Below are 27,995 nucleotides of genomic sequence, written 5' to 3'. Positions count from 1 at the left end.
GATCATTGGTGTTGGAAAGGTAGGAAAGAAAGACTCTCATTCCATTGAGAATGTCTATTTGATAGATGGCTTAAAATATAGCCTGATAAGTGTGTCACAACTGTGTGACAGAGGTAACCTTGTGGCTTTCACTTCCACAAAATGTTTTGTGATTAGCCTTACTACTGATAAGATTGTCTTGCAGGGAAGGAGAGTTAACAATATTTACATTGTAGATCTGTTAACTCTCTTTGAAAATGAACTAACTTGCTTGAGTGTGTTAATTAATGATCCCCTCCTTTGGCACAAAAGACTTGGCCATGCCAGTCTAAATCAATTGAACAAATTAGTCTCCAAGGACTTGGTGATAGGGTTACCTAATATCAAGTTCAAGGAAGACAAAGTTTGTGAGGCATGTGCAAGGGGGAAGCAGGTAAGGTCATCCTTCAAACCTAAGAAAATGGTAAGTACGTCCAAGACGTTGGAACTGGTTCATATGGATCTTTGTGCTCCAATGAGAACCATGAGCAGAGGTGGTAAAAGATATGTAATGGTGCTTGTTGATGATTATTCTAGATTTACCTGGGTATTGTTTCTAACTTCTAAAGATGAAGCATTTGAAATGTTCACTGCTTTTATTAGAAAAACCCAGAAACAATTAGGAAATCAACTTGCATCCATTAGGTCTGATCATGGAACTGAATTTGAAAATGCAAAGTTTGCTAAATTTTGTGATGAAAATGGAATAGATCATAATTTTTCTGCCCCTAGGACTCCTCAGCAAAATGGGGTAGTTGAAAGGAAGAACAGGACCCTTGAGGATATGGCAAGGACCATGCTACTTTCCAGTAAACTACCTCATAGCTTCTGGGCAGAGGCTATAAACACTGCTTGTTATATAATAAATAGATGCATGACTAGACCTCTTGTAGAGAAAACTCCCTATGAGTTACTTAAAGGGAGAAAACCAAACATATCCCATCTTAGGGCTTTTGGGTGTAAGTGCTATGTGCACAATAATGGCAAAGACTCCCTAGGTAAGTTTGATCCCAGAAGTGATGAGGGAGTATTCTTGGGATATTCTTCACATAGCAAAGCATACAAAGTGTTTAATAAAAGAACTCTATGTGTTGAAAAGAGTGTACATGTTGTGTTTGATGAATCTAACACTCTTTCTGAGAGACAGGAACATGAAGATGAAGCCATTGGACTGGTGAGACAATTGACTGAAGCCACAGCACAAGTCAAAGTGGCATCAAAGGAAGGAGCAGGTGATGGAACAGGTCCTCTCACCCAGGGTAACCTGACAGGGGGAACCAATCTGAAGGATCCTGTACCTGAACCTGTTCCTCTGCAGCATAACTATGAAGGAGAAACTAGCAGGAACCAGATGGTGGGGAAATCTTACAAGTACCTGAGTTCTCACCCCATTGAGAACATCATCAATGATCCAACATCTGGGGTCAAGATAAGATCACAACTGAAGAACCTGTGTGCATTTGATGCTTTTCTGTCCATCATTGAACCTAAAAATGTGAGTGAAGCTCTACAAGATGCAGATTGGGTCAATGCTATGCAAGATGAGCTCAATCAGTTTGAAAGAAGCCAAGTCTGGCACTTAGTTCCAAAACCAAAAGACAGATCAGTCATTGGGACAAAATGGGTCTTCAGGAACAAACTAGATGAAGGTGGAACAGTTACAAGAAATAAGGCAAGGTTGGTAGTTCAAGGCTATAGTCAAGAGGAAGGCATTGATTATGATGAGACTTTTGCTCCAGTGGCTAGACTTGAAGCAATTAGACTCCTCATAGCCTTTGCAGCACATATGGAATTCACTCTTCATCAAATGGATGTTAAAAGTGCCTTCCTAAATGGCTATCTCAAAGAAGAAGTGTTTGTGAGACAACCTCCAGGATTCGAAAGTAAAGAATGTCCTGATCATGTATACAATCTAGATAAAGCTCTCTATGGTCTCAAGCAGGCCCCAAGATCTTGGTATGAAAGATTGTCAAAATTCCTTCTGGAGCATGGGTACAAAAGAGGTAAAATTGACAACACTTTGTTCCTAAGGGAAAAAGGTAAAGATCTTCTTGTTGTACAAATATATGTTGATGATATAATATTTGGGGCCACTACAGATAGGTTGAGCAAGGAATTTGCTAAATTAATGGGAAGTGAGTTTGAAATGAGTGTGATGGGTGAACTAAATTTCTTCCTAGGCTTACAGATAAAACAAAGCTCAAATGGAACCATGATTCATCAACAGAAATATACAAATGAACTAATCAAGAAGTTTAAAATGGAGGACTCTAAAGAAATAGATACACCAATTGCAACTGCCACTAAATTAGATGCTGATGAACCTGGTTCATCAGTTGATCAAAAGTTGTATAGGGGTATGATTGGTTCACTCTTGTATCTTACTGCCAGCAGACCTGACATTGTTTTCAATGTAGGACTTTGTGCTCGTTTTCAAGATAATCCTAAAGAGTCTCACTTGACTGATGTCAAGAGGATATTGAGATATCTGAAGGGGACTACTGAATTGTGCCTATGGTAAGCTAAAGGTAGTCATTTTGATCTAGTAGGTTATGCTGATGCTGACTATGCAGGTTTCCTAGTAGATAGAAAAAGCACTTCAGGTATGGCTCACTTTCTTGGTTCATGTCTTGTATCATGGGCCACCAAGAAACAGAATTCAGTAGCCCTATCTACTGCTGAAGCTGAGTATGTGGCTGCTGCTTCTTGTTGTGCTCAACTACTGTGGATCAAATAACAATTAGTAGACTTTGGTATAGAAGTGGGATGCATACCAATATTCTGTGATAACACTAGTGCTATAAGTATGACAAAGAACCCTGTTCATCATAAAAGGACCAAGCACATAGATGTTAGACACCACATCTTAAGAGATAGCTATGAGAAAGGGTTAATCTCCATAGAATTTTGTGCTACTGATAAACAAATAGCTGACATCTTCACTAAAGCACTGAGTAGAGAAAACTTTGAAAGGAACAGGTTGGAATTAGGGATGATTAAGATCACCTAAAAGGTCCAGTACAGAATGCACAATGGAAAAAAAAATTTGGTTAGGAGTTCTTAATTCAATGTAAATCTCTAGACTAATTCTTACTCAGTCTCATACTTTGATTAGTATACTCCTGTGACATGTGTTTATATGAATCCTTAATCTCTTACAAAGTTTTTCTATTCTGACATTTGAGGCATGATCAAGGGAAGTTTTACTTGAAGAACCTGGTTCATCAGTATATGCTCATAAGAAAGTTCAGGTATGTTTCTATGTTTCTATACTTTGCACAATTATAAAGATAAAATTGTCAACCATGACCAGAAGTCCTAATTACACCAAACTTTCATAAATTCTATCCATTGAGCATTTGAACCAGTTTTATTATCCTAGGAGTCTAACTAAAACGGGATTTTTTCCTAAAAACTAGCGTCACTCATTTATCTCTAAAGAGACCGGAACTCTAATTTGATTAGACTTCTTATTGACCTCTGAAAAGCTGCCATTATAGGCTTAATCATGACCCCTCTTTAAATACACTCCAAACCTTCTCTCATCACTCATAACCGTCATTTCACTTCTCTAATCCTTCTGATAAACCCTTTTCTTCTCCAAAAATCCCTAAAATATTTCCAGCAAATTATCCGCCATGACTAATCCTCAAGACAATCCTGGAACTCCCCCACCTATTTCCTCTAATACCTCATCATCAACACCTCCAGTTGAAAGTCCAAAACCCAGATTTCGCAGGCAAAAGATGTTAGCCAGAAAAACTGTAGCATCCGGCCCTCTCAGAAAAGCCTTGAACGAGAAATTAAAAGCTAGTCAAAGAAAAGAGGCTTCATCTGAAGAATCCCACTCAAGCTCTGAATCTGAAAAGTTCATCTCTGCTAGTGAAGGAGAAGAACCTGGGTCATCTGACAATGACAAGAGTCAAGAAAACCCAAGAGAGGTAAATACCTGTTATGTATTTTCTGATATAGCTGAGAAGGTAGATAATAGTTTTGTGCTTGTAGGTGCTGTGAAAAATGTTGAAGGGGCTGAGACTAGTAGGAGGATAAAGAAAAAGAAAAGGGAGGTTCTTGCTATATGTGGTAGTGGAGAAGAAGGTGGCTTGAAGTCAGGGGGAAGCGGATCAGGAGAAGCTGCTGAGGGACTTGTTAAGATGAGTGAGCAACAAGAAGAACTTGGTTCTTCTGTGGAGGAGACTTTAGCAGATATTCTAAAGAAAGTAGGGGCCAGTTATGACCCAAAGAAGCGCAAGGCGTCTTCACAAAAGACCCCAGTTGCTGACAAACCATCAAAGAAAAGCAAAGTAACATCTCCCAAGACTGCTGCTACTTCTGTACCTAGGGGAAGAACTACAAGGAGTAAAGTAAGGCAAAGTGAAGCAGAACTACAGGAAGCATTAGAGAAGAGTAAGAAAAAGAAGAAGGAAAAAGGAAAGGAAAAGGTAGTAGAAAGTTCTGAGGCTGCTGTAGAAGAAGAGGAGGAGATGGACCTGGTCCATCAAGAGAGAGGCACAACTGAAGAAGTGGTTCCCACTGTCAAACCAAAAAGAACCAAGACTCCTGCAAAGAAGTCTTCAAAGTCTGTGCCTGCTGAACCTTCTTTGGCTGAAAGAACAAGGTCTGCTGTAAAGGGAAAACAAGTGAAAATTACTGAGGAAGAAGATGAGGAGTGGAGTGAAGAAAAAGAAAAGGAGGACTCTGAACAAGAACAAGATCGCTTTGTTATCTTTAGCAGGAGGAAGATATTGAAGGGAAGGCTGCTGAAAGACCTGGAGGAGCCAGGCATGGTTAGGCTGGTAGATGCTTTAGCTGCACAGGGCTGGAAGGACATGGTCCTTCAGATGGATGGGAGACTAGCCAGAAGAGAGTTGATTGGATTTATGGCGAATGGCTCTGTGGAAAATGGGCGAGTAACCAGTATAGTGAAAGGTGTGAAGGTGGAGTTTGATGCACCAGAGCTGGGCAGGATTCTAGACATCCCAAGTGAGGGCTATGATGATTACACTAGGCAAAGGTGGCCTTGTCTAGATGATCTGCCCACAACACTCCAAATTACCAGGAACTTCTGTGACACAAAGGATGCTGAAGAGAATAAAGTACTCTTTGAGTTTGTGAACAAATGTTTGTTGCCTAGACAAGAGAGGAGGCACACTGCAAATTATATGGACCTGGTTCTCATGGAGTGTCTTGTGAGGGGTAAACAAATCAATTGGCCTGCTTTCATAGTCAAATTGCTGGACAGAGTCATAAATGGTTCAAAGGCTCATGCTACTCCTTATGGATTCATTTTGACAACTGTACTGGACAGGCTGAACGTCCCTTTGAAGAAGTGGGAAAATGCCTCCAGTAAGGAGCACTTTGGAATCAAGACTTTCCAGGCCTGTGATTATCTGCTAAGTGTTGCCCCTGTTGAACCTGGTTCATCCATAAAAACTCCAGTGAATAGCAAAGTTAGAGCTTTGATGCAAGAATGTGGGACCAAAGATGCTGAGATTGCTAGGCTTCAGGCTCGAGTAGCTGAATTGGAAGAGAAAGAAATGGGCTGAAGGCAGAACTTGCAAAAGAAAAGGAAAAGAGTGAAGGGATGCTACAAACAATGCTCAACTTACTCCAATCCCAACCCTCCAGTTCTTCTAAGCCTTAGCCATCTTTGTCCTAGTTCCGAACCATTTCAGTTACCCCCAGTGACCCAGATTAGGGATTTTTCTTGTTTTTGCTCATGGTTGGTAGTTTTTGTTCTTTCTTTTTGTGGACTGTACTGTAGAAGCAATGCCTTATCAATGACAATTTGCATTTCTCTTGTTTTGTGATGATCTGGCTCTTAATAGTTATTTTTGTCAAGTTGATTTTTGATTATCTAAAGCATGCTTTCACTTGCAGTTGCACTAGTGGCCATGAGTAATGATTAATATTCTGGGATTCACATATTTATGCAATTTTCCGATGATGCCAAAAGGGGGAAGATATTGTGCTTTAAAAGAAATTGTGTCTATTTTCTGAACAGTGATGTTTATGACCTAATTAAATCTGGCCCTTAATGATAAGTAAAAATTTTCGAGTGATGATATTTTAGCTGAGTTCCACAGGTTCTATAATCAGTAAAACACAGAGTTTGTCATCATCAAAAAGGGGAAATTTGTTGGCCCAAGATCAGTTGAAGTTTTGAAGAATGACAAACGAACTCAGTAAAGGACCAGGTTCATCTAAGGAGACACAGTTGTTATGGCCCATACACATGAGATGCACGTGAAGAAGATAAGTCCTTGAGATCAAGCAGCAATATCTTGATGAATATCTTCTGAACTGATCGAAAAGATTGCATATAGGATAAGGAGTTGAAGTCTCCTTATGAAAAGAGAATTACATCCGGATCAAGGATATGGATTAGGAGTTAGAGTTGTTCTTGGACTCGAATTGTCAAAGGATCCACAATTTGAGTTCTTATCAAACTCTGATTACTAACTCTATAAATATAACGATTGTTCTCTTTTACAGGTGATTGCACATAAGCTGAAGTTAAAACAAATTGAGAGCAAAAGAGCTAGGCGATTGTTGCAAGCAATTTGTGTGTGATACAAGTGTGCAAATCTGAAGCTACAACAACTAAGTGTGAAGAACCAATTCCATTGTGTCTTTCTTTATTTCTAGTTCAATTGTAGTAGGTGTTTTAACATTGTACCTTTCCAGCTTTCTTAGAAGCAACTGTATTAGGTGCTTTGAGTATTCAAGTTAGAGTTAACTTGGAAGTGTCGCAACAGTTGAGGCTGTGTGCTACACTGGGATTAGAGTTAATCCTTAGGTTTACAAAGAGTTTTGTAAATGTTGTTTTTGGCTCATTGAAGTTTAGTGGAAGTTTGGGAAAATCCTACTGGGTAGTAGGTCGTGGTTTTTTCACCTTTTGAGCCAGGTGTTTTCCACGTAAAAATCTCTGTATTCTTTATTTCTGTATTTTAATTTCGCAAACAGTAGAAGTTAGAACACCTAAAAGAACCGGGTTCTTCTAGTACAAAAATTAGGTACCACACAAATCACCCCCCCCCCTCTTGTGTGGTATTGACGTCTAAAACATCAGATCTTCCAAAAGAAGCAAGAGCCACCCCACATATGTGTGGGAGACAGCAACGACTTGCCTATCCAATAGACCCTAGGAGGCCAACAGCCTCGACACAGTTCCCGCAGTGGTACCCAACCTCAAAAACCTCCATCGACAAGAAGTTAGGCTTTAAGGAGCCAACTGCATCGTCTCCAGTCCCGAGGTGGTGCCCGACCTCGAGGATCTCCACCAAAAAAGAAGTCGGGCTTCGGAAAGCTTTCAACGCCATCATAAAACTCGAGGCGGTACCCGATCTCATGGTTTTCCTTTCTATAAAGAAAAGTAAGCACGTGAAGCTCTGATCGTGAAGGCTCTAGGGGGGCTCGAGGCATCGCCTAAGTAGAGGCAACCCCTCAATAGAAGTCTATCCACTACGCTTTAAAAGGCTATCTATGTAAAGTTCAAAGCAGACCCCCGGGTACCCGAAGCTGACCTTCGCTCAGGATACCACTCTCGAAAGCTCCAAAACTCGATGTACTATATTCATGCAACTCGAAGAGCCCAACAGCCCGAGTCTATCGGATCAACAGGATTGGTCCGAGGTACGACGATGGGCTCGGAAAAGAGACATTTCAACCGGCCAAAGAGCGGGAAGAATGCTCACACCCGAGTTAGACATCAACAATCATCAAAAAAGTGAAACATTCAAAGTCCTCAAAGTATGCAAGAATATATAATAAAAAGGCCAGTATCGAAGACAGAAATCAAAAAAGCATCTTTATATTCATAAGTATTCGTCTACAACGGCCTCGAGGGATCCTTACATATGATTACAAAATCCCATGAATAGTCTCTACACAAAAGCAAAGAAGTAAAGAGGTACATATAGTGAAGGCCCACGTCCTAGTCTAAGAACTCGAAGATCTCTCGACGTCTGCACCTCCTGATTCCATCTTCCCCGGGCACGTGACCTCAAAGAAAATATCTTTCAAAGCGCCCTGTCCTTGGAAGCCCTGCCCCGGCCTTCCACACCGATATCCCCAAAGGATAAACCAAAGAGCGGGGAGGGATGAAAAAATGCCATAGCCCGCTGAAGGTCGAGGACCCTCACTGGCCAAGAGAACCGCGGAGAGATAGCGGACCTGGCGAGCCTCGGCTTTGCTTGCATAGCTACGTTAAATCTACTTCTTGGAGCATCAAGCCGTGCAAGCTACCAACTCGGAGCAGAGCTCCACGTCGAGCCAGGGTATGAAGGTGAGCAATAGTGTACAATCCGAGCCCCCATTTGAGTAGCGTATGTAATCCGAAGAGCTTTTTACGAGCAAGGAAAGTTAAACCCTGTGTGTCATCATCTCGAGCAAACAAGGGCAACAACAGCAGACGTAACAGCAACCGCAACGACAACAGGACGACAAGGCTATGCTCGACAAAGGGAAGCTCCGGCAAGAGGCCACAACACAGCTTACGGGAGCTCTGTCGAATGGCCTTGAGGCCATGAGTCCCAAACATAATGTTCAGGGACAGAGGAGGATGACAAGAAGAAATGGGCAAACGAGCCAACGGAGGTACTTGGATAGACAAAACAATGCCAAAGCACCCTCATTTATAGGGGGTAACGACACGGTCATCGAGCTTTTGGAAGACTGATCGACAGATGCAATTACTGCATCCTTGAAAAACCAAATCGACGGTGGTACATTCACGTTAGAGGACAGGAATCGATAGTGCGTTGAATGATGTCAAAATGTAAAAGTCCATGGGACCTCCCGGTTGCCACAAAAGCTTGCGCCACAGGTTGCATCATTGGTATGACATCACCGTAAGAAGCTTGTGGAATCAGGTGTCAGACTCATTTCCCATCACTTCGTTCTGGGAAACGCAGAGACTATCTGTATGCGGCAAAATCAGAGGACTTAATTTCTCGCTATCAATCCACTTCAGAAGAATGCCTCGAGATCCCAAGGACGTGGAGCTGCGACCGAGTCCCCTCTTTCAGGGCTTGTTGAGGCCCGACTCGAAGAGGACAAAGTTCGAGGCTACAGCAGAAGGGGAAGTTCCCAAGGCACACGGCTAAGTCTGACAAAGCCGGCCTATCCATAGCCTGTGCCGAAGCGTCGCATCTAGCCGTCCCATCTCCATACTTTACAATTAATGCACGTTGTACTATAATTAGGTTCCCCTACTATATAAAGGGAACCCACACTACTTTGTAAGGATCTGATGTTGCTCCAACTGTTCTCCACAAGATCAATAATATCACTCTCTCTCTTTCTTCTCTAACTTACTCACTCGAGGCTACTCTTAGCACTATTAGTTTCATATGCGTTCTTCATTTATTGCTTGGTATTGGCTGTAAAGAGCCTTGTTTGATCATACCTTAACTGTTATCCCATTCCCGATTACCCCCCCATAGCTCGAGCTCGAGCCAGATATCGACCTCGAGGTCCTTCATCGACCAGTCCGAGGCTCGGTCTGCAAGCATCTCAATTTTATTACTGCCGCGTTTTAGCCTGTATCTCTTCGTTAAACTTCATATTCTTAGCATCAACTGCTCTAACAACTAGCATAAAAATAGATCACGTAGTTTTAGAATTTCATTTACAAATTTAATTGTTGTTACCATTTTTACGGTAAACAAAAGTAACACTACTTACCCATACCCCATCACTATTATAGAGTACCTTACAGAGTCAAAGGTAGAGCCCAGGCCGTTTGATACAAAGGTAAAGCTGAAAGGGCCGTTTGAGTGGTACAAGTTACGGAATACGAGCAACCGGAAGAAGAATGCTCAGCCTTCTACTACTGCCGACCAATCTGATGAGATGGTAGTGGTGTTTTCTAATACAACTGATATTCCATCTACATCAGTTGAGTCATCTACAAGTCTAGCAAATGCTATACCCGAGCCGCCATCCTTAGCTCCTTCCACAACTCCTAGGGCATCCCCTACTCCAATTTTGGGGCCAGTGCCCATGCCTATAGGCCCACTTTCTGCTCTACGAGTCTCCCGAACATTGGCGAGTCTCAACAAATGGACGTAGGCAGCTATTTCAAAGCTGTCTAACATTTATAGTACTGTTGCAAGGCACTCATCCACAGAGGCACCCAGGATTCCACTGCGATTGATGATAAGTTGGGCAAGATTTTGGAGAACCAGAAAGTGATTATGGACATACTGGTGCACCATCGTTCAGTTATTGAGGGGTTGACCAAAAAAGTAAAGAAGATGAAGAAGTCTCAAGCTAGCAAGAAGTTAGTGGATAAGCTTCGGGCTGAGGTAACCCATTTAGCTACAATTGGGGATTTTCCTTTTGATATGCTTACCCGCCCCAGATCCATCTACACAGGATGATCTAGCTGGCCAGTTTGAGGAGCCATGCCTTGCCACCGACACTGTTGAGGTAGTGCGTGCGATGTTCACCACTCCTGCCATTCCCAGATACGATGATGATATTCAGTTGGCTGAGCTAATAGAGATTGATGTTGATGGGGACACAGAGATGTCCAAGGATACTTAGGGAGTTTCTTTGCTCTCTCTCCTTTTACTCTTATTTTGTTAAGCATTGGGGACAATGCTTATTTTTATTTTGAGGGGCGAGGGGTGGAGTTTATTTGATGATACATTTGGATATATTTGGATTGTAATAGTTGGATGATTCCTATTTTTTTATCTATCTTCTGTTAGTTATTGCTTTCCTTAGCTTCTTTATTTGTTTACTTTGATTTTGTTTATGTTAGTAGTTTATTTTTATGTTAGTAGCTTTTATGATTTTTTGTAATAGTGTGGATAATAAGCCTTTAGTTTTTTAATTCCATATTTCTTTCCAAAGGTGGTCTTTTGTGTGAATCGGGTGACTCTTCCCGATGATGGATGGTGTGACAACTTTCTTAAGGGAATGAGTCCGTTGTTGTGTTTAGGTAATAATAATAATAGTAGTAGTAATGAATAAAAGCCTTAATCAAGTCATTCTCTAAAATGAGTTCTTCATGCTTCATTTGGCACCAACACTTAACTGCACGCTTATGGTTTGAAACAAGGTTTTGTGGAAGAAAATAGCTAGTGACTTTGAGATTATTAAGGTGACATTGATAATCATTAAGTGGTTCATTGGACCATAGTGATCTTTAACTTGATTGTGATCGTTGTAGGCTTAGACTCTATCCTCTTTTACAGTCTAGTTGCATGAAAGGTGAGGTATTTTTTTTGCTAGTCAAAGTATTTGTGTGAATGGTCTAGAACTTCCCCTGAACGTGTTTCAAGGTGAAATACTAGGTTTGCTTGGTTTGGAAGATGATTGTAGACTTTCCTTGGTCCGTTTGAGCTTTCTATTGCCACCTAATGCTTGTTATACCTAGTCAACCCGTTTGAGCCTTTGGCCTTTCTATTTTGGTAACCATGCTACAAGCCTTTACCGATTTTGTTTGCAATCCTATCTTGGCACCCGAACCTTCCTTAATACTCTTATGAAATAAGTGGCTTAAGGCATACGTTTGGATTGGGGAGGGGGGGAGTTGAGGAATCTAAAGAGGTATCAAGGCAGCAAAAAGGAGAGAAGAAATGATCTCTATGAAAAGAGAATGCATGAAAAGAAAAGGACAAAAAGAAAATTCCAGAAAAATAATAAAAAAGAAGGTTGATGAAATGAAAAAGAGGCAACTATCTCTAGTATGAGCATCAAGGGAGAAAAAGAATGAAATGAACAATAAAGAGTGATGTGAAGTCTCTCCAACCCCCAAGAAAAGGAAATGCCTATAAGAGTTGGTAAATGTAAGCCAAGAAATGAAAAATGTGGAGTGCTTAAGGAAGGGTGTAACACTTATCCCATATGGTATTCTACCCCAATCCAAAAGCCTTCAATACAACCCGAAAGAAGTAATACTTGATTTTGAACCGAGTGAGCGTACATTAGTGGTGATCTACATGAGGGACAAGCTTATGGTACTTGAAGCTTTACTAGTGGCATTACTTTGTGAGAGAAGAGTGAACCTTTCCTTGATCTAAACATTGAGTGTTAACTCTTGAAGTGAGCATGGCAAATGGAAGGTAAAGGAGGAAGAGTTTGGACTCCACCATGATCTACATGATAGAACAAGAGTCCCTGATGAGTGAAGCCAATTCTTGAAGCTCAAATGTCACATTAGAGTTATATGAACATAACATATGATTTGTCACCTTATTGAAAATGCATGAGTATTGTGGGTAATTGTTGGTTCCAACCGAGTATGAATGGATTATAATTGTCTCTTTGAAATGACCCTTCATTTTGAGGAGGTGGGAACTAATCTATTTGCTTGAGGACAAGCAAAGACTTATGTTTGGAGGAGTTGATAAGTGTGTATTTTTACCACTAATTAGTACCTTTTTGCTTTAGTTTTAGTCCGGAAGTGTTGATTCTTGTTCCCAGAACTAATGAAATTGTACAAATTGCAGGTATGTTTGAGAATTGGACCTTAACAAAGAATTCTAACTCAAAAATGAGTGTTCCAGCTAAAAAAGGCAAGAAGAAGTGTAGAAGGCCAAAGTGCGGTCCGCAGAACAGTAGAAGAGACACCTGAAGCTTCAGAGATTTTGAAGAAGCGCGGTCCGCACACTAAATTGTGCGTCCGCAAATGTTGGTCGCACTAACAAGAATTCAAAGGTTCAAAGAAGGTGTAAAACGACCAAGTGTAAAGCCTTGCCAAAAGTGCAGCCATAGAAGAAGAAAAAAGTGCGTCCGCAGAAGCTGAAGTGCAGCCGCAGATGGAATTGTGCGGCTGCAGAATCTCTCCAACTGAAGAAGAAAAGAAAAGTGCGGACAACACATGGAATTTTGCGGCTGTAAAACCCCTTCAAGGGAAGTTTTGTCAGCGAATATAAAGGCATTATAAATAGACGGGAAACACTTTTTAGGGAAAGTTTTGTATTATTTTGAGTAGTAGCGGTTATATTTATCTATTTTGGGAAAGTACTCGCTATTTTGGGTGAAAAATCATTTGTTTTATCAATTTAATCGTATTTTATGGCTTTAATTAGTTCTTCTTCTTTATTTTCTTCACTTTCTAGTATGAGTGGTTAGATCTAGGGTTGTAACCCAATCCTAGTGTGTAAACCTTATAGGTAATTAATTTAGTGATTGTTTATGATTAGGTCTTTATTATATAGCCTTGTTTATGCACTATTGCTAGAATTAATTATTGCAAACATTGATTCATGTCTATTTGATTTGGTTCTTACTTGAGAAAGAGGGACTTAGTCTAGGACAACTTGGCTAATAAGAAATTGGGCTAGTTAAGGTTTTGGCTAGTCTAATTAAAGGGTTTGAACTAAAAATAGGAAAAATCCAACTTGAGCTCATATCAACTATTTGAATTGATATCCAATTGGACTTGAGAAAGCCAATTTGTGCATAATTACTGTATAAACGAGAGGTATTGAGTGGGTAATTGAGAGTTGAGAGGAATAATACACCCCGATCACTAAAACAAGTATTAACGTGGCTTACCCAATAGGTTAGCACCTAGGTGAAGGTTACATCCCTAGGCGTTTTCCCATCGGATATAAAAATATCAAAAGTAATTACTTGATTTATAGTTTCTTCTAATTAGTTTACATTTGTTAGTGTTAATGTCAGTGTTAGATTACAAACACCCATTGTTGGAAGTGCAATTGAGTTATTTCACGTACTCTCATCAAGTGTATACTCTAACACCCCTTTATAAACACCCTGTGAAAATCGACCCTGACTCTTGTTGGGTACTATTCTTCCAATGGCCGTTTAAAAAAATCATGCAGAGTTTCATTATCTTTAATTTTAAACTCAGCATAACTAATCCACGTAGAAATCGACCCTGACTCTTGTTGGGTACTATTCTTCCAACGATCGTTTTCACTCACTATTGAGTGAGGATTGGACGTGGATCAGCTATACTGAGTTTAACATCAAAGATGATGAAACTCTGCAAGATTTTTTGAGGATTTCGGATGAACACCAGGATGTCGTTGTCTTAAAAATGCTGGAAATGTATGTCAAGTCTGAAGACGTCAACAATATTGATGTTCCCCAAAATATGGATAACCCTCAATCATTTGGTGGTATTTTTTGAGGATTTTTATTCGAACAGGTTCCGTATGAAAGAGTATGGCCAGATCTAAACTTATCTCCACGGGAAAAGGAGGAGTGAAGACATAATTTCTCCCCAATGCAGCAACATAGAGTGTCACCAAGTTTAAATAATTCACGTGTCGAGTGGTAAATTTCAATTTTCCTTGTTATAATATAATTGTTTTTTTATGTATCATATTCGTACTAACACTTATATCTTTTAAAGGGGATACCAGCATGATGTGAATTTAACAAGTTATGAACCTGGAGTCATCAACAACTTGATAATGTACATCATGAGCTAAATACAGATTATGAATTGTAAGTTTAGAGATAAAGTTAGTATATTATGTTGGGATGACTTTGAGAAACTAATTATTATTTTTGGTTGTACAGTGAAAACAAGCAACATGACAGTCCTGTTCTAACTCAGTTGCGCGATGGCAATATATTGAATCGGGATCAGATAGATGCATAGCATGATGAAGATGACAGTGATTATGACAACAACGTTGATGAGTCTAGAGATGATACACCCTTCCTTGATGAGAGTGACGATGATGAAGAACCACATGTTGCTGATGAGAATGAGAATGAGCAACTCGATTTGACGTGGGAGCATGATTCTATACGGTAAAAATCAGGGAAGGCCGATTTTGAGGCTTCTATGGCATTTCGAGCCCGGCCTCGATAGGCTTGGAGCACGGTCCAGGGATCGTCCCCGAAGCACTCGCCTCGAGAGGGTATACCGAAAATTAATCATAGCATACCTCGAGGCAGCATGAAAATCCACGACCATCATGGAAAGCGGGAAATTCCCAAGGGCACGTGATCAGAACTGACAAAGCCTACAAGAATGGGACAAATCAGTACTGAGCCACTATACAACTGTACCAATAGGATTTCCCCATCATTATTAGACATATACTATGTTGAGAGCCCTCCTTCCTATATAAAGGGGACCCTTGTCATTTTGTAGGGAGGACGCGCTTTTGAATAATATACCACATTCTCTGCTTCCTTTTGGCTAAACGTGCTCAACAATTACTCTACGTATTTATTGCTTGTTCATTTATTGTTCTTCATTTATTGCCCATTATTAACCACATAAGGTTATCTTTGAGGCCCTCATCTAGACCTCGAGGCCCTGCTTCAGCCAGCTTGAGGCTCAGTCTTGCAATAGCTTTGGTTTGCATATCTTATTCTCTTCACTTATACTTAGCATCTACTGCCTGACAACTAGCATAAAAATAAATCGCATATTTTTAGAACCACAAAATCAAATATAATTGCATATATCAATTTCAAGGTAAACAGTTTGGCGCCCACCGTGGGGATAAAAATAATAGTGATTGTTTTGGTGTAAGTTTCCTGAAAACATAGGTTATTCTTCACACTTTTTCTTGTCCAAGGATCTATGATTCCAGTTCCAAAAATTTCTAACTCAGCAAATGCACACGAAAACAACGGTATTGGGCTTCATGGAAAGAACGGACCAGAAGAACCTCAACACATCATTCACATGATCTATGGAGAAACCGACGTCCCAAAGGGACCCGTGTTCAAACGGACCAAAGTGTCGATTGCAACGGAAAAGCAAACTCGGAGCTATGTACCCGGGGACGCTCTTATATTTAGAGAAGAAAATATTGCAGCCTCGTCCCAACCACATAATGATGCACTGGTAATTTTTTATCTTTTGCATAACTGTCGCGCCCCCTTTTTTCCTTTTTGACGGGGAAGTCCGGGTTTCGACATTCAGAGGGGAAATAACTCATTTCCTTTTGGTAATTTGGGTATGTGAAGAGTTGCCACCTAACATGGTGCGTTAGAGCACCTAGAGCAATTAACTCATGAACTAGTTTGCATTACCAGAGATTAAGGTAAGGGCTCGAAATAACCTTGAGGGGAAGGTGTTAGGCACCCCTCGTGGTCCACAACGGTGGGTCCCGGCCGAACTCAAACTTTGTGAATTAGTCATTTTGACAAATAAATAGTTTTAACACATACTTACAAATGAATGCATGTTTTGACATTCTAAGTACATGTAACTTAAACAAGGGAAAGGTTTGAACACTCTTGCATATATATATATATATATATATATATATATATATATATATATATATATATATATATATATATATATATATTGGAAAGAGGGGTCCTAGGTTGGTTAGCCTACAGGATCACACCCATGCAATACCCGGTAATCACTCCTTAATGAGGGGATACACGTGACATTAGCGCGCAGTCATCATATCCTTAATACCCTATTCCCTCCCCTTGGTCATAACCTAAAGTGTTCTAGCAACCTTGAAAGATATCCTATGTGTGCTCTACCCGTCCCTTCCTTGTGGCCCTGGAGGTATTTAGGACCTCTAATTTAGGTAGTTCCAAACCATCCTAAGGTACTTAAAGGATAAAAATCTAGGCGTCAGTCAAAACAGTTAGGACTGCATTAAAGAGAGAACAATTATAGGCTCACATTTTTACCTCCACAAACAGAACAAGTAAGTGCACGTCTCAAACAACAGTTTTTAGGTATTGAAGAGAAAACCTTAGAATATGATATCTAGATAAGCAGAGAGTATACAGTATTGAATTTGGACCAAAGTGTCAAAGACATATTCAGCTTGCCTACTAATTTTAGACCTATTGAATATGAGTAGTCACAGATAACAGAGCATAGTTTTATAGTTGCAGGATTTTTATTCGTCCTATAGGCTTGCCTAGGTGTATAATAGTGATGTCCTATGAGCATGATATCTATTATTGATTAGGAATGCAGTAAAATAGCAAACAACTTTAAATGAGCAGTTTGGATCTTATTGGCATGCTTTCTAGTAATATTAATTAACACAGCGTTGAAGAGATGAGTAGGCCAGTCAATTAAACTAATTCAAAATCTACGAACATGAGTTAAACTGATTTTAGATCTAACTAAACTGGTTTTAGGTCCTATAGGCATGATTTCTAATTAAACATAAGGTGAAGCAAGCAGCATTTATTTGACCAAAGCGAAATTCCTATAGGCATGATTTCTATTAAAACTGGTTTTAAATCCTATAGGCATGATTTCAAAGGAGATGAATTTGAATACATGTTGTAATGGAAACTGAACTTCAATTACTTTATCCCCTATAGGCATAATATCTAGTTATTGAAAGGGGCAGGTGGAATTCATTTCAACCCAGAAAATCCTATAGGCATATTGTCTATCATACCAAAGGGGCAGGATTTAGTAATCTAGGAGTAAGTGAAAGTGCATAATGGTTTGACAGAGTTTAATAGACAGTATAAACAAAGGTCTTGGGAGTGAAGAATTTCTGAAAACAAGTACTGATTTAGTGACAAAATGATTTGAGGGAAGTGTGAAAAACGATTTGAAATCAGAACACAAGTCATAGAACAAACAGCTTTAGGAAATACTTTGGCAAACAACTTTCACACAAGGAAAGAGGGGTTGGGAATACAGAGAATACTCCTTAATGGAGCACATAAATAACATGATACATATAGATCTTAAGGGGTTCTACAGAACTAGTATGTTAGATAGAATGCAGCAAAGATCACAACATAAACATGTTGAGGACATATAAACAACACAGCTAGAGTCACTCTAGGGAGGTTAGCTAACTTAGTAGGAGTAAGGCAGAATAGGCAAAGACTTAAATGGACATTCTAGGAAAGTAATAACAAGTGTAGGCATGCTAATTACACAAAAAGCAAAGTTTAGTCATGCTAGATAAATAGTAGTCAGTCAAACAGGCTAGTTACATATGTAGACATGTTAAACAACATAGCAGACAAGCAAGTAAAGTGGAAACATGCTAATCACATATTTGAATAAGCAGTATTTGGCATGCTAGATAAGCAGTAAATAAAAACAAGAATTGACTCAGGCCATATGAACTAAGGCAGTAAATAAACACATAAGTTTAGGTTCTTAAAAATTAATCAGAAGCATACCTAGTTAAAGAAAAACAACACAAGATGTGAGACAGGTATTGTGTTATTTCCAGCCTTGGCTTGCAGCCGGCTAGAATAACGGAGATCACAAGTAGCAGAGAGAGCAGAAAGAGCCTTTTTTAGAGTGTAAAAGTGGTAGTTTATGAACTATTGTCCGTGTCCAGAAGTTAAAATAAGAGGGAGTTCATATAGTAGCTTAAGAGTAGGGCAAATAAGGTAAAGAAATCAACAATCAATAATCAAGGAATTTCATAATCAATTACACGAAGATTCAACATAGTTTTCTCCCTTAATTAAGGAAAATCAACCAACGGTAATGACATCAACTAATTAAGGCAACAGGTTTAATCAGACCGAGTAAAGGAGTAAGAATTAGAGATCTTATTAAGGAAAGGAGTTCGAACTAAAACAAAGAACTTCAGAATAGAGAGTCAAGGGTTTAACTAAGGAAAGAATCATGCAAAGAGTCAGCAAGTATCGCAGACAATCTCAAATAAGGCAAGAAAGGAATAGTCAGGAAACACATTGATAAATCAAGAATTCAAATAAACACTTATTAAAGGGTAAAAATATAAGTTCACCATAAATAGGACAAAAATGAATATAGACACATAGAATCAGTAGAAAAGTCGAACCAAGAACCTTAGTAGAGGCATATTAGGATAAAAATCATAAGATATCTAATTAGGCTAAAGAAAAATCACACGAACCAAAGCATAAGACAAAGTCGGTACACAAGTAACTCAAAAACCAAGAAAAAAGTTGAAAAATTAGGGTTTTTAGCATGAACGAGTTAAGGTTAGAGCAAACCTTACGAAATCGGTTAAAACACATAAGAAATAGAAGATTAAACACTCAAATTATCAAATGTTTTGGAAAGAGAAATTTTTGGAAACCCTAGTTTAGAGAAAATGGAAAACCATTCGAAAATTAGAAGGTTCTTGTAAAACTCATACGAAATAGGTTCGATCTATTTCAGATCTAGCACAGATCTGAGAAGTTCAAAGGACAAAAATTAGGGTTTCGAGAAGAACAATCACAAATATGAAGAAGTAGACTTAGAACTCCATAGATCATAGGCGATATAGGAAGATCTTACTCAAAATCGAACCGGAACAGCCTGAAACAGGTGAGCAAAGACCAAAGGTGTAAGCAGATGAAACCTGGTCCCTTGAGGACCTTAGAGATGGTGATACCAGTACCGGAGAGGCTTGGGGTGGTGAGAAACCACCGTGAATGGTCATAGATGAGTGACGGCGAGGGTGGATTAGGGTTAGAGTTAGAGAGCATTTGAGAGACGAGGGAACAGGTGACGGCGAGGTCTGGTGGGGAATGTTTTAATTATGGTAAGAACTATCCTGACCGTTTGATCAAAGTGATCAACGGTCAAGATTGGCCAAGGGGCTTGGGTCGGGTGAATGCAGATTGGGCCTAAGGGGTTTTGGGCTGGTTTGGGTTTAATATTAAGGGGGTTTCGGTCTGGTACAAACAGAGTTAAAATTTGGATATAAGTGGCTATTTTGTTAAATACCCCAAATAATTGATTAAAAAATAATTTGTAAAATAATTACTATATATAAAAAATAAATTTCATGCGTAGAAATGTTTTAAAATAATTATTCTGTGTTTAAAAATGCAAACAACTAATTTCTGGTAAACATAATACGAAAAAAGTGTGTATGGGCTATAATTGCAAGGTTATTGCAATTATAGTCAAAAAGGTGCCAATTTGGCCATTTATAAAATAATTTGGACTCAATAGGACCTATAATAGTAATATTAAATCAAGATGTGTTCTAAATTCGTTTGTGATGCAATTTCGTAATTATTTATATGAATAAAATACTGAGATAAATTAATTAAAAAATGTAAAAATTATGGAAAAATACCAATGGATGCTAATGCGTAGTTTTAAAGGTATATATGCATTTTAAAAATATTATAGGGAAAAAATAGGTATCAACAGCTGCCCCTATTTACCCGGAAAGGATGAAAGAGTTTTCGAGTAAAGAAACGATGGCCAATTTTGACCGAATGAAATGTTTTGAAAGATAGAGGCCGGACTCCGGTCTTTGAGATGCCTACATATCCTTGGTTTTACGGGAATCAGGACATGTGTAGTTCCAGATTCATTGGAGGAATATACCGATGAAGTTATTACAAGAACGGACACGAGATTTTGGAATGGATGAAGGAGTGGATATGGCGAGTGGTTGAGATTTGAGACAGCTGAAAGAACTGGAGCGAGGCCGCTCCTACTAGGATACAGTTTCTGGCTGATTACCTGCAGATAAAGAGATGCTACGAATCCGTATTTGTGCAAAAATTTTAACATGATGCAGATTCCCTTTGGACCATGAAAGCTGTCTTCGGACGGTTTAAAGATGACTTCCTCCGACCATGCTGTCCTGGGCCATGAATTTTTTGGTGAGGGATTCGCAGGCCATTAAATGATGTTCTCGGGCCATGAAGATGGTGCCTCCGAACCATGACCCCTTTGAATAATGATATGCAAATTCGAGAGATCCTCAAGCCATGGCATGGTGTCTTCCGGCTATGAGGATGATGCCTTTTAGACTATGATGCCTTTGGATAAGTTGGCGATATTTCAACCCATGAGATGATGTTAACAAGACAAGGCCTAGTCTTGTTAAATGAAGGATTGAGCCTAGCCCGATTGAAAAACAAATAGACAGTACCGAAATAGAGCAATATTTATGTAAGGAGGGACAGTGCTTAGTCCCATACAAATGGGGAGGCAGGGATTAGCCTCATGCAAGTATGGAGGCAAGGATTAGCCTCATGCAGATATGGAGGCAAGGACTAGTCTCGTGCAGACATGAAGGCAGGGATTAGCCTCATGCAAATAGGGAGGCATGGATTAGCCTCATGCAGGTGTGGAGGTAGGGATTAGCCTCATGCAATTGTGGAGGCAAGTATTATCCGCATGCAAATATGGAGGCAAGGATTAGCTCTATGTGGATATGGAGGAAGGGATTAGCCTCATGCGGATATGGAGGAAGGGATTAGACTCATCCAGGTGTGGAGGCAGGGATTAGACTTATGGAGGTGTGGAGGCAGAGATAGACTCATGGAGGTATGGAGGCAAGGATTAGCCTCATGCAAGTGTGGAGGCAAGGATTAGCCTCATGCAAATATGGAGGAAAGGACTAGCCTCATGCAGATATGGAAGCAAGGATTAACCTCATGCATATATGGAGGCAAGGATTAGCCTCATGCAGGTGTGGAGGAAGGGATTAGCCTCATGCATACATGGAGGCAGGGATTAGCCACATGCAGGTGTGGAGGCAAGGATTAGCCTCATGAAAATATGGTGGCAAGGATTAGTCTCATGCAGATATGGAGGCAAGGATTAGCCTCATGCAGGTGTGGAGGCAGGGATTAGCCTCATGCAGACATGGAGGTAGGGATTAGCCTCATGCAGGTATGGAGGCAAGGATTAGCCTCATGCAAATATGGAGGCAAGGATTAGGCTCATGCAGATATGGAGGCAAGGGTTAGCCTCACGGAGGTGTAGAGGCAAGGATTAGCCTCATGCAAACATGGAGGCAGGGATTAGCCTCATGCAAACATGGAGGCAGGGATTAGCCTCATGCAGGTGTGGAGGCAGGTATTAGTCTCATGCAAATGTGGAGGCAAGGATTATCCTAGTGCAGATAGGGAGGTAAGGATTAGCCTCATGCAAATATGGAGGCAGGGATTAGCCTCATGCAAGTGTGGAGGCAAGGATTAGCCTCATGAAGGTGTGGAGGTAGGGATTAGCCTCATGCATACATAGAGGCAGGGATTATCCTCGTGCAAGTGTGGAGGCAAGGATTATTAGCCTCATGCAGATAGGGAGGCAAAGATTAGCCTCATACAGATATGGAGGCAAGGATTAGCCTCATGCAGATATGGAGGCAAGGAATAGCCTCATGCGGATATGGAGGCAAGGATTAGCCTCATACAGGTATGGTGGAAAGGATTAGCCTCATGCAAGTATGCGGTACATGGCTTTGTCCTAAGCAAAGAACGAGTAGCAAATAAGAGTACTAAGTTTCTTAGATGGGGATATATTTGGTGTTTGATGGCGTGTTTGATAGTGATTTTGTTACGTGTCTATGTTTGCGGACGCTATTTCTAAATTGGAGGTGCATGTGTTCAAAGAAAAATTGTAAGTTTTGTGAAAGGGAGGTTGGTTCGTGATTCTGTCTGCTGGCCTTGCTTTGCTCCGTTCTAGAGGCCTTTTCTAGTTTCACTGGGTAACACCTGACCATTATGGAAATAGAGTTTTCAAAAATATGCAATTATTGATAAAAACAGAGTCATTTTTGAAACATATTGATATATCAAGTGATTTTTAGATGAACTAGTGACCGTAACACATTTCAGAGGCATTGCGGCTTTCTCATGTTAGAATTTTGAGGGTCCTCCTCAAAATTCTGCCCCGGTTTTGTGGATGATCCTTTGGCTATTTGCGGGTAATGAGTCGTGTTGAACCTTCTTCAGAATTTTGAGAATCCTTCTCAAAATTCTGTCCCAGTTTCTTAGCCGATTTCTAACCGTCTGACATATGTTGGCGTTGGCTGGACTTGCTCCGGAATTTTGAGGGTCCTCCTCAAAATTTTGCCCCAGTTTCCGATCTTGGAAAAAATGGAAATGTTATTATGATATGACTGCACTCATAAGGCTGCCTACGTATCCCCTCTTAAATGGGAATCAGGTCAAGCGTAGTTCAATTACATTAGATGAGAAAATATAAATAGTCTAAGCATAATTTCTTTTAACTGCGTTTGCATTGATTTTTTTGCCCAAATTTCTCCGTCTGTTTCTGCAAGTATGAGTGCTCCTCTTGTCAGCACCCTATGGACCATGTAAAGACCTTACCAGTTGGGAGAGAATTTCCCTTTGGCTTCATCCTGATGTGGGAAGATCTTCTTCAGCACCAGTTGTCCTGGCCCAAATTGCCTTGGTTTGACCCTTTTGTTGAAATCTCTAGACATTCTATTCTGGTAAAGCTGACCGTGACCTACTGCGTTCATCCTTTTTCCATATATAAGGGCCAATTGTTCACAGCGGCTCCTTATCCACTCTGCATCGCTGAGTTTAGCTTCCTGTATGATTCTTAAAGAAGGAATCTCTACCTCGGCTGGAATGACAGCTTCGGTACCATAAACCAGCATGTAGGGAGTTGCCATGGTTGATGTGCAAACTGTAGTGCTGTATCCCAACAAAGCAAAAGTTAGCTTCTCATGCCATTGTTTGTGGTTTTCTACCATCTTCCTTAATATCTTCTTGATATTTTCGTTGGCGGCTTCCACAGCTCCATTTATCTGAGGTCTATATGCTGTGGAATTCTTGTGCTTGATTTTGAAATTTTCACACATGGATTTCATCATATCACTATTGAGATTGGCGGCATTATCAGTAACAATGGTCTTGGGAACTCCGAATCGGCAAACAATACGATCTATAACAAAGTCTGTGACGACTTTCTTGGTTATAGATTTGTAAGATGCAGCCTCTACCCATTTTGTGAAGTAATCAATGGCTACCAGAATAAACCTGTGTCCATTTGAAGTAGTGAGCTCAATCGGACCAATGACATCCATTCCCCAGGCGGTGAATGGCCAAGGTGATATTTTTTTATTGAGCTCATTCGGCGGTACTTTTATCATATCGTCATGCACTTGACATTGATAGCATTTGCGAACATATTGGACGCAGTCTGTCTCCATGGTCACCCAAAAGTAACCGGCCCTAAGTATCTTCTTGGACAAAATAAAATCGTTCATGTGCGGGCCGCAGGTCCCGGCATGTATCTCCTTAAGTAGCTTAGAAGCCTCTTTTGCATCGACACATCTTAGCAGTCCTAAATTAGGAGTTTTCCTGTACAAATTTCCTCCGTTGTGGAAGAAATGATTGGACAATCTCCGGAGTGTGCATTTCTGAGTGTGGTTTTTATGCTCTGAATATTCTCCTTTCGCCAAATACTACTTGATGTCATGAAACCAAGGTTTTCCATTCGTTTTTTCTTCAACATGGGCACAATATGCCGGCTGATTATGAATTCTCACTTGGATAGGATCAATGAAGTTCTTATCTGGATGTCGTATCATGGATGACAAAGTGGCCAATGCATCGGCAAACTCATTCTGAATTCTGGGAACATGTCGGAACTCTATCTTCGCGAACCTCTTTCTCAATTCCTGCACATGGTGCAGATATGGCAATATCTTGGAATTATTGGTGGCCCACTCTCCTTGTACCTAGTGCACAAGCAAATCTGAATCACCAATTACTAGCAGCTCCTGAATATTCATGTCGATTGCCATGTGGAGTTCTAGTATGTAGGCCTCGTGTTCTGCCATGTTGTTAGTGCAGGTAAATCTGAGTTTGGCAGATACCGGATAATGTTGACCCATTTCTGATACCAAAACTACTCCAATGCCTACTCCTTTGAAATTTGTAGCTCCGTCAAAGAACATCCTCCAACCGTCGTATGCTTCGGTAATGTCCTCTCCTACGAACGGCACTTCTTCATCAGGAAAATATGTTTTCAAGGGTTCGTATTCTCCTCCCACTGGATTTTCAACAAGATGGTCTGCCACTGCTTGTCCTTTGACCGCCTTTTGAGTTACGTAGATGATATCAAACCCACTTAACAGTATCTTCCATTTGGCTAACTTCCCAGTCGGCATGGGTTTCTGAAATATATGCTTCAAAGGGTCCATCCGGGATATGAGGTATGTGGTATAGGCACAGAAGGAATGCCTCAACTTCTGGGCCGTCCAGGTCAAAGCAAAACAAGTGCGTTCCAGCAGAGAATATCGTGCTTCGTAAGGCGTGAACTTCTTACTCAAGTAATATATGGCTTGCTCCTTTCTCCCTTCTCGTCATGTTGTCCCAGAACACATCCGAAGGCTTCATCCAATACAGATAGATAGAGTAGCAAAGGTCGTCCTGGTTCTGGCGGGACCAGAACTGGTGGTGTGGATAGGTACTCCTTGATCTTGTCAAAAGATTTCTGACAATCCTCAGTCCAGCTTGTCTCGGCATCTTTCCTCAACATTTTGAAAATGGGTTCACATATGACTGTGGTCTGTGCTATGAATCGACTGATATAATTGAGACGTCCTAGGAAGATCATCACGTCATTTTTGCTCCTAGGTGGTGGTAACACCTGAATAGCCTTGACTTTAGACGGATCTAGCTCGATCCCTCGATGGCTGACAATGAATCCCAATAACTTTCCTGTGGGGACACCGAATGCACACTTTGTGGGGTTCAGTTTCAAGTTGTACCTCCTTAGCCTGTCAAAGAACTTTCTCAAGTCCGCCATGTAGTCTACGGCCTTCTTGTATTTGATAATGACGTCGTCCACATACACCTCTATCTCCTTGTGTATCATATCATGGAAGATGGTTGTTATGGCTCTCATGTAGGTAGCCCAGCATTCTTTAGACCAAATGGCATCATCCCATGGTGTAATAAAAGCTATTTTCCCCGCGTCTTCTTCATCCATCTAGATCTGGTGATAACCCGCGAAGCAATCTACAAAAGATTGGAGTTCATGCTTGGCGCAATTATCAATCAAGATGTGTATGTTTGGCAGTGGAAAGTCATCCTTGGGACTTGCTCTGTTTAAATCTCGATAGTCAACACACACTTTGACTTTCCCATTTTTCTTCGGGACTGGCATGATGTTGGCTAACCAGGTTGGGTACTCTACAACCCTAAGAACTTTGGCTTTGATCTGCTTAGTAATTTCCTCCTTGATTTTCAGGCTCATATCTGGTTTGAACTTTCAAAGTTTCTGTTTTACTGGCGGACACATGGGATCAGTAGGCAACTTGTGAGCCACTATGGACGTGCTTAAACCGGTCATGTCATCATATGACCATGTGAAAATGTCCTCATGCTCTCGTAAGAAATGGATGTACTCTTCCTTCTCTGTTAGTGACAAGTGAATGCTGATGCGAGTCTCCTTGACGGTCTCAGCGTCCCCTAAGTTTACTGCTTCGGTTTCGTCCAAATTGAACTTAGGCTTATTCTCAAAGTTTTCAACTTCCCTGACAACTTCCTTAGGTATCTCATCTTCTTCATCTGAATCATTATTCTTATGTTATGTTGCTTCATTACATGTCACAGTCACCGGTTCATTAGGAAAACTAATAATAACGTTGTAGAAAGAAAAAGTGCAGAAAATAGTAATGAATAATAAAGAGTAATGCATTTTATTAAAACTAAGTTACTAAAAATCTTGAAACAAGTAAGTCTTTAAAACAAAGTTACTAAAAATCTTAAATGCCTAGAATGGCTATAAAAAATAAAATCTGCCAAGCGACCCAGGGACTCAGCGGGCCCGGGATGGTGTGGCGGTCCAGTTCCTAAGACAACTCCTTTCTCCACAGTCTGAATAGTGAGGCCTTCTTCCTCCTCCTCCTCAATTATTGCACTGCAGTCCATGTCTTCGTCCTCCAAGAACAAATTCTTCAGCCCAGCTAATGCTTCCTCTTCTGCAGTTCCCCATATTGTATCAGCTTGGTGAAAGCTTGATCCAGATGTGCCACTGGTTGCTCGAGAGGGTAATACGGTTTGCACCATGGGGGCGACCAATCATTATATTCTTGCCGTGCGTACTGAAATCCGAGCCCAAAGGTAGTACCATGACCCTTCAGCCGTATTATTTTAGTGATACCCTAGAGATTCTTCCCCAACCCTTTGTCGGGTTCATACCCAGACCATGCTAGTATGTTCTCTATTTTGTTGCTCTACCATTTGTCTTTCTTGATGGCATTGACACGTTCAATATGATGATAGGTTTCCCCTCCCAGCCTTCTTCTGTTTTCGATAACCGGGATGGTTTGGCTAGTGTAAATAGGGTTAGTCATACCCCCGTGAATGATCACCTCCTGACGATTCCATTCGAATTTCACAGCTTGATGTAGTGTGGATGCCACAGCCCCGGCGGCATAGATCCATGGTCGGCTCAACAGAATATTATATGAGGTCGGTATGTCGAGTACCCGAAACTCGACGTCGAACCAAGTTGGCCCCATCTGCAAAGAAAGGTTAATTTCCCCGATCATGGCCCTTTGAGACCCATCGAAAGCTTTCACGTTCATGCTTCCTGCCCGTATTTCATGAAAACCTTTGTCCAACCTTTTCAGAGTATCCAACGGACAAATATTGAGGCTCAAACCTCCATCAATCAAGACCCTAGCGATGAATTTGTCCTCAAATTGCACTGTGATATGCAGCGCTCGGTTGTTATTCAATCCTTCAGGCAGTAGCTCATCCTCATAAAAGATTATTTTATGACTTTCCAGCACCTGTCCTGCCATGTTGGCCATCTCCCAGCCGGTGATGTTGTTGGGTACATAAGCTTCACTCAGCACTTTCATTAAAGCGTTCTTATGCGCCTCTGAATTTTGCAATAATGACAGGATGGATATCTGAGTTGGGGTTTTGTTCAAATGGTCAATGACGGAATACTCCTTTGCTTGTACTTTCCTCCACATGTCATCTAGCCTTGTTTCAATGACAGGCTTCTTGGTAGTGGCATCCTTTCTTGGTCCTCCCAAGTGTTCAGGTGTATAGACTCTTCCGGTCCTAGTCATTCCTTGTGCAGCATCAGATTCCTCTACCTTTGCCTTCCCTTTTTGCCAAGCTTCGACAACGTAATCCCAAGGTATTGCTTTTGAGTTGAAAGGAGGTGTGGGTGATATTGTCACTGTGAAAGGCGTGACCACTTCTACTTCAAACGGAGCGGGGGTGGCCGCAGGTGGAGCCACTTCTACCTCAAATGGAACTGGCGCAGCTACCTTAACCTCGATTGGTGACTGAGTTTGTACTAATGGGAGTAAGTGTGACTGGGGGTTTAAAGT

Source organism: Nicotiana attenuata, chromosome 3 (assembly GCF_001879085.1).
Source record: "Nicotiana attenuata strain UT chromosome 3, NIATTr2, whole genome shotgun sequence".
Lineage (NCBI taxonomy): Eukaryota > Viridiplantae > Streptophyta > Magnoliopsida > Solanales > Solanaceae > Nicotiana > Nicotiana attenuata.
This window is presented reverse-complemented; position numbering follows the sequence as displayed.